Raw genomic sequence first — 7,192 nt, 5'->3', positions numbered from 1 at the left:
ATAGCGAAATAGGGGCATTCCCAGTTACATAAGTTACCCGACGGCATCCGTGATTACGTAAAGTAGTCCTCTTCGAAGATTCTTTCTCATTTTCTGCAAGTTTTATTCATGCCGCCCAGCGAGATCGTCGCCTGATATGTGGCCCTCGCTGACAAGCTGTCCGCTTCACCGCTGAAAACAATGAGTGGAACATTTTCATCAAGTGAAATTTTTCTACGAGAAGAGGCAAGTGTTTGAGTAACACAAGCGTCTAGTTGCCATGTGCGCGTCGCCTAAGGTTTATATTGCTGACGACATACGAACTAAGACTTTTGTTCTTGCTGCCACCGTCCTGCAACAAAGGTTGACAAGGGAAGAAAAGCTTTTCTACGTCCCTCAAGTGTCTCGCCGTGGACTATACTTCCCACTATATCAATTTTTATCACGTTCCCAGGTATTTTCTAACAACAAACTTCCCACGTGCAATATCGGCATGCATTGTTTTGTCGAGGTTAGAACTCACAAACTCGGCGTTAAAAATGCATTGATGATAGCCCTGAATATTCTTTACGTTTGCCGAGAATTCATATCACAACGGTTCCAGAGACGGATGGTCTGAAATGATACACGAAGTTTCCAATTACGGTAGGCCAGCATGGCTCTTTCGACTCCGTTTGCGGGCGTTCGCTCACCCGACCAGTTTCTGGAGCACCCGATTCGTCCGAAAATTCCATTCAGTCAGGGGAATGAAACTTTCTAACATTACTTCAGTTTGACAGGCGGGTTTGCAGCGACCACCAAAACCAAGGAGGCTTTTTGTTATATACTTTTCGATATGAATGTAGACGACTCTACTCTGCTCGTGCCGTGTCTCAAAGCGAGACCACTGCTACTTTGTCTACAGAAGCTGGTGATGCTAGGAAAGATGTTTACAAAGAAGTTGTTGCACAGCTGCAACAAGCATTCAAGGTACCAGCTATCTTGGTTATGGAAATGAGACGTCTTCAAAACAGAGAGTAACAACCAGGCGAGTCCAATTCACAATACGTCGCTGCCTTACGTGACACCATAGCACTACGCGACTACGAGTCTGCGGAAAAAATGCTTAGAGATTGCTTCGTGGCAGGAGTGTCTATACTGAGAATTCGAGAAAGAGTTTGTTGGAAGGATCCAAACTTATTTTTTATGTTGCATCGAATATCGCTTTGGCAAGTGATACATGATGCGCAAGAATTCCTTAGAATGAGAACAACCTATCAGACAAGGTACGTCAACCTGTCCACTGCATCAGAGGTCAGCCCCAAGGCATTCTTGCTCTTTCTTCTCCACAAGAGCCCGCTTACCGACAGCGAAAACAGCTACACGAACGCCAAGATTTTAAATGCATACGTCGAACTCTCAACAAGGCTATCCTAGGAATCTGCTGCATCCGAATGTAACGCCACATCCCAGGCCACAGCTCGCTAGAGAGATCAGCTGCTTCAAGATCTTTTTTCAATGCAACTCCACCACGGACATCAGCTCCGAGTAGAAAATCCGTCCAAGTCCAATATAGTAACAAAGAAGCAGATGAAGACATAAAGCAACAATCACTGTTACCTATCGAGGCGGTCCAAGTCAATGAAGAAAGGACGACAGATGGTGTTCACAGCACTCACCTACTAGGCCAGCCACGACCGCATGTAATTCACCTTTAAAACCTACCCAGAGAGTGCCAGTAGTTTTGAAGACACGGAACACTGAGCAGTATGCCGCGTAAGCCAGCCGTATCGTTATACGAGGAAGCCTACCTAGTTCTACTTTTTCTTTACCACTCTCTTGCGACTCTGGTGTTGCTAACCTGGAACGCTATCCAACAATCATTTCCAGTGAAAAAAAAAAAGTGCAGCGCTCTCGCCAGAGCAGTGCGCTGAGTTATTCTAATGTGAATTTTTTTTTCAAGCTCTCAATACCCCCTGTTCTTTGGCAGCAGTGGTTGTGCGGTGCCGCTGGAGACTTCCGCTGGACGGGGTCCGCCCCCGTGGCCGCCGCCTAGTGCATGCCCGGACTGTGAGTGTGTGGACTGTGTGTGCAGCTGACTGACCAGATGCTTTTTGTGTACGAGGAGAGGGAGAGCATGTTTGCTGTGTTTTCTCTGTGTTTTCTCTACACAGAGAAAATGATTGCTCTGTGTTTTCTCTACACGCGTTTACCTGCCATGTATTGTACGATTTCTAAATTAAAACTTTTTTTTCCCTTGTGCAATATAAAATGACAGTGTAATTCTACCTTTTCCCTCCAACGTAGGCAGAATATGTTATATCGTGGATTTCTATCTATTCGGTCCTAGTTTCTGCTTTGACCTCTTCAGGTTTCTCTTCTCTGAATTGTGATTGTACTTGCGTCTTGAATGTGGATTGGGTCGTCATCTGTGACGTTGTCTGTGTCCTATAAATATCCGGCACTTCGTGAAAAAACGGGCACCTCACGTGGACGGGTGACGCGTGAGCCTTGTTTCCCCTTCTTGGAGGCAGCCTAGGCCCCGACGCAACACAACTGGTGCGAAAAAAATTGACTTTTATTGCTGAAGGCCGTCGCGTAAACCCGGCCGGTAGCCACGTTTGACCATTAGAGCGACCGTTGATGGAGCCCCTCTTCAAGCCGTCGGGTAAACCCGGTCGGTAGCCACGCCGGGCAGCAGAAGCAGAAAAGAAAAAGAAAAAGAAATAACAGAAAGAGGAAGCTACGTCGGCTTTGCTTACGCAACCTGCCGGGTTTAACTAAAGCTAAACCCCAGCTAATGTTTTGGTATTGCTAGTTCAGCTTGAATTTTACGCCGTGTGAAATTGCAGCATACATCCAGTTATATACAAAACCTGTTTAAATAAACACGCTGGGGACACTGCCGTAATCCGCGAAACGGCGCATTCCTGCGGGAGGTTAGGGCTCACACACTAAAAATTAAATGGTGTAGGTTTATGTCGAAGATCCCACGAGTCATTTGCTGGACTTGCACTAGAGATACGGAAGGTTAGGCTCGGCAGTCGGGCGTTGTCGCACGCGCGCGGCTGTGGGAGAGGCGAAACGGTGACGGCGGCTGCTGAGAGGCTCTTGCCCGGTTCGGGCAATGAAGTGTATTCGAATTGCATTTGGTTTTGCGATGATGGGACTGAAGCGGCGTCTCTGTCACATCTTTTCTTGCGCTAGCAGTGGCCACATGAAAGATAGTTTTGCAGAAACGCTTTACCTGCCGAAAATAATTAAGTTTGACTAACACGTGCACATAACAGCATCCCAAGAGGTACCGCTTCGTTAAAAAGTTTTGTCTGCTTCTCTAATGTTTCAAGGTGTGCTCACGCATCACTGTATGCGTGTTTTGGTTTTACTCTTCGTTTTTGGACCGAAAGAGCGATGAGCAATAGCTTGAGGAATCAGCAACACAACTCTAACCCCTCTCATAGTAGGGGCGCATACGACAGAGGGAAACATTGGACATATTGATTTTTATGTGCCTATATGAATTCAAAGTACTCCCATTTGGATTGTGCTCTGCCCCAGCTCATTCCAAAGGATGATGGACACCGTCCTCACTGGCCTCAAGTGGCAGATCTGTCTTGTGTACTTGGAAGACGTAGTTGTTTTTTCCGAAACATTTGACCAACAACCTCGAACGCCTTCGAGCTGTCCTGGAAGCCCTCCGTTCTGCTGATCTCACGCTGAAGCCCCAGGAATGCCACTTCTGGTATACAGAACTCAAGTTCCTCGGCCATGTGGTAAGCGCTGATGGGCTGCGCCCGGATCCCGATAAGACTGCTGCCGTCGCACGATTTCCCGTTCCAGCTAATAAGAAGGCTGTTCAGCGCTTCCTCGGCCTGTGCGCATATTATCGGCGTTTCATTGCGGACTTTTCTCAGATCGCAGAACCTCTGACACGCCTTACAAGGAAGGACACCTCCTTTGTGTGGAACTCTGAGCAGCAGATGGCCTTCTCTTTGCTTCGTGAGCGCCTTCAAACATCTCCTGTTCTGGCGCACTTCGATGAAGCGGCTGACACTGAGGTGCACACCGACGCCAGTAGTATCGGTCTTGGCGCGGTCCTTGTTCAGCATCAAGATGGGTTTGAGCGAGTAATAGCCTAAGCTAGCCGCACTCTCTCTCGTGCCGAAATGAACTACCCACCTCAGAAAAGGAATGCCTGGCGGTCGTACGGGCTACTATGAAGTTTCGCCCCTATCTTTACGGCCGGCCATTTAAAGTCGTCACGGACCATCATTGTTTGTGCTGGCTGGCAAATCTGCGAGACCCATCTGGACGACTTGCACGCTGGAGTTTACGGCTTCAGGAGTTTGACATAACTATTGTTTACAAGTCCGGCCGCAAACACGAAGACGTCGACACGCTGTCACGAGCACCCGCTGACACTGGCGATACTACAGCCGATGACGATAGCGGTTTTCTAGGAGCCCTCAGTGCATCTGAGCTCAGGGATCGACAAAGAGCTGATCCAGACATCCTTCCACTCATCGATTATCTGGAAGGGCCTGATACGAACCTGCCTCGACACCTATCTCGGCACCTTGGTTCCTTCTGCATACGGCAAGGCGTCTTGTATAAAAGAAACTCGCAGGGCCAAGACAGAACTTACCTTCTGGTAGTGCCATACGAGCTCCGTGAGGATATTCTCCTTGCTTGCCATGATGAACCGACGTCTGGTCATTTGGGTTGTTCACGGACTCTTGCTCGAGTGCGCAACATGTATTACTGGCCAGGACTCTCCGCAGCTGTGAAACGCTATATACGAAGCTGTCGCGAATGCCAGCGCCGTAAAACACCGCCCCAGAAGCCTGCTGGATTTCTCAAGCACGTTAAAGTACCCCGCATTCCGTTCGACCAAATTAGAATGGATCTCCTTGACCCTTTCCCTTTGTCGCAGGCCGGAAACAAATGGATAGTAGTCGCTACTGACTACCTGACTCGATACGCTGAGACAAAGGCAATCCCTCTTGCCACAGCTTCCGAAGTAGCAGAGTTTTTCATGCATAACATAGTTTTGCGGCATGGCGCCCCCTCCTACGTCATTACCGACAGAGGGACAACATTCAATTCACAGCTGATCGACCGCATATTTGAGCTTAGTTACACGACCCATCGCAAGACCACAGCGTACCATCCACAAAGCAATGGCCTTACAGAAAGATTGAATAAGACGATTGCGATATATGTTGGCAATGTACGTCGATGTGCAGCACAAGACCTGGGACGAGGTGCTGCCGTACGTCACATTTGCGTATAATACAGCCTTACAAGAGACAACGCGCTTCACACCATTTCGACTTCTTTACGGACGCGAAGTTCAGAGCATGCTCGATTACATGATCCCGTGCCCAGATGACGACCAGCCATCCTCAGATGCCCAGCAATATGGCATCTGCGCTGAGGAAGCCCGCCAGCTCACCCGTGTGCCCACTGGGCAGCAGCAAACCACTGACGCGCGCCGTTACAACCTCCGGCACCGCCAGGTTGACTACAAGCCTGGAGACCAAGTCTGGATATGGACACCAGTCCGCCGTCCAGGCTTGTCAGAGAAACTCCTTTCCCGCTACTTCGGGCCGTACAAAGTGTTGCGCCGTGTGAGTGACCTCAGTTATGAAGTTATCCCAGACGGTGCCACACAACCAAAACGTCGGACATTGTGCACATTCTGCGACTGAAGCCGTCGAAATGTTTAGCTTTCTACCACCGATAGCGTATGGCCACCCGCTGTGACCACTCTCTTGCTTTTCACACCGTTTTTACCGGCCCTTCTCATTTTTTTTCGGAAGGAGGGGGTAATGCCACCTAGCGTTACCAGGTGGTGCATGACTGAGGTGTGAAAGGAGGACGGAGTTGAAAAGGACGACAAAGTGTCGCTTGCACGTTTGCGTCTGTGCTGCTGTGTTGTTGTGTCTGGGCTACCCCCTGCTATCATTGGTATCCTTAATCACCGTGTACGTGTCAAAATGATTGTTTGCTTCTGATTTTATGCTTAAATATACAGCATGAGCCCATCGATTTCGTCCTCCTTGAAAATCTCTGGACGGAAGCCCAAAACAATTCGAGGATCATATGGTTCCATATTTAGTGAACGCTTCTTAAAAAAAAAGGGTATATGGAAATAAAAAAAATCTTTTTGCTGAAGAATAAAAAGCTCTCAGCGACCACCGTCCAAGGCGTGGAAGCAAGTGTGCAACCGACACCGCGAATAGCAGATGACATGGGGATGATATGCCGTTGTGACGTCAGCAGCAAATTGGGGCCAAACCACCGAGCTGCTTGCGAAATAATAAATAGAATTTACCTTAAAATTATCTACCGCATCGAAAGAGCTCAAATGTGGAGGAATTATAATTTCAGGTATGGACAGTGAAATACAATAATCATTCTATGTTCAATTGATAGTTTTATTGTCCCTTTTTAAGCATAGAAATAATTTATTCTTTTAGTTTGTTCCCTACAATGCTATATTAGTAAACCAACGAAATATGGCAATAAGACGCTATCAATGATCAAGGCAGCCTGCCTTGTTTTCGTTTTCTCTTGTGATTTTTTCGGTTTAGATGACCGAGGTCAATTAAGTCCGCTTTTATGGGAAACCAGAATAGTACTGCCTCTTTCGAATTAGGCTGATGATTTTAGACGCGCAGAAGTACTATACTTTTTAAAATAGTATGACCACAGACCAGTAGGTGGGACACAGTAAATTAAAAGGCCAGAAAGACCAGAATGGAGGGACGGAGACAACACAGGCTGGAGTTCTCTCCCGTCTAACTGAGGTAACTGGCGTTGATTGCTGTTGGGTAATGGTGTCTTAGGCAGTTTAGTTGGACGTTAATGTTAGATATATATTAAAAAATAGGTACTTGAACTTACAGTACAATCCAGTCCGGACATTGTTGAACCTAACTATAGCCCAATGACTCGACAAAAACACATTTCCCGGCTCGAGCTGTCGGAGCATAGCCGAAGCGAATTTTAGCTATAGCGACAATGACGCGTTCCGGCTCACCGGCGTCTTTGCTGTAATGGAAACAGCTGAAGCTGCCGCACAAACTATCAGTTAAGAGGGCACCGAATCAGCGTAATAAATTTCTCTGCGAGAGGCGCTTATTTGTGAGCAGCCTGACAGACGCGGAACGTCTGTGATGTACTGTACTAACTGAAACTTCACCCATCCCTCTCTCACAACTTTTATATC

The sequence above is a fragment of the Amblyomma maculatum genome, chromosome 7, assembly GCF_055883805.1.
Source record: "Amblyomma maculatum isolate TAMU_Amacu chromosome 7, ASM5588380v1, whole genome shotgun sequence".
Classification (NCBI taxonomy): Eukaryota; Metazoa; Arthropoda; class Arachnida; order Ixodida; family Ixodidae; genus Amblyomma; species Amblyomma maculatum.
The sequence above is the reverse complement of the archived record's forward strand: the minus strand, read 5'-3'. Positions refer to the sequence as shown.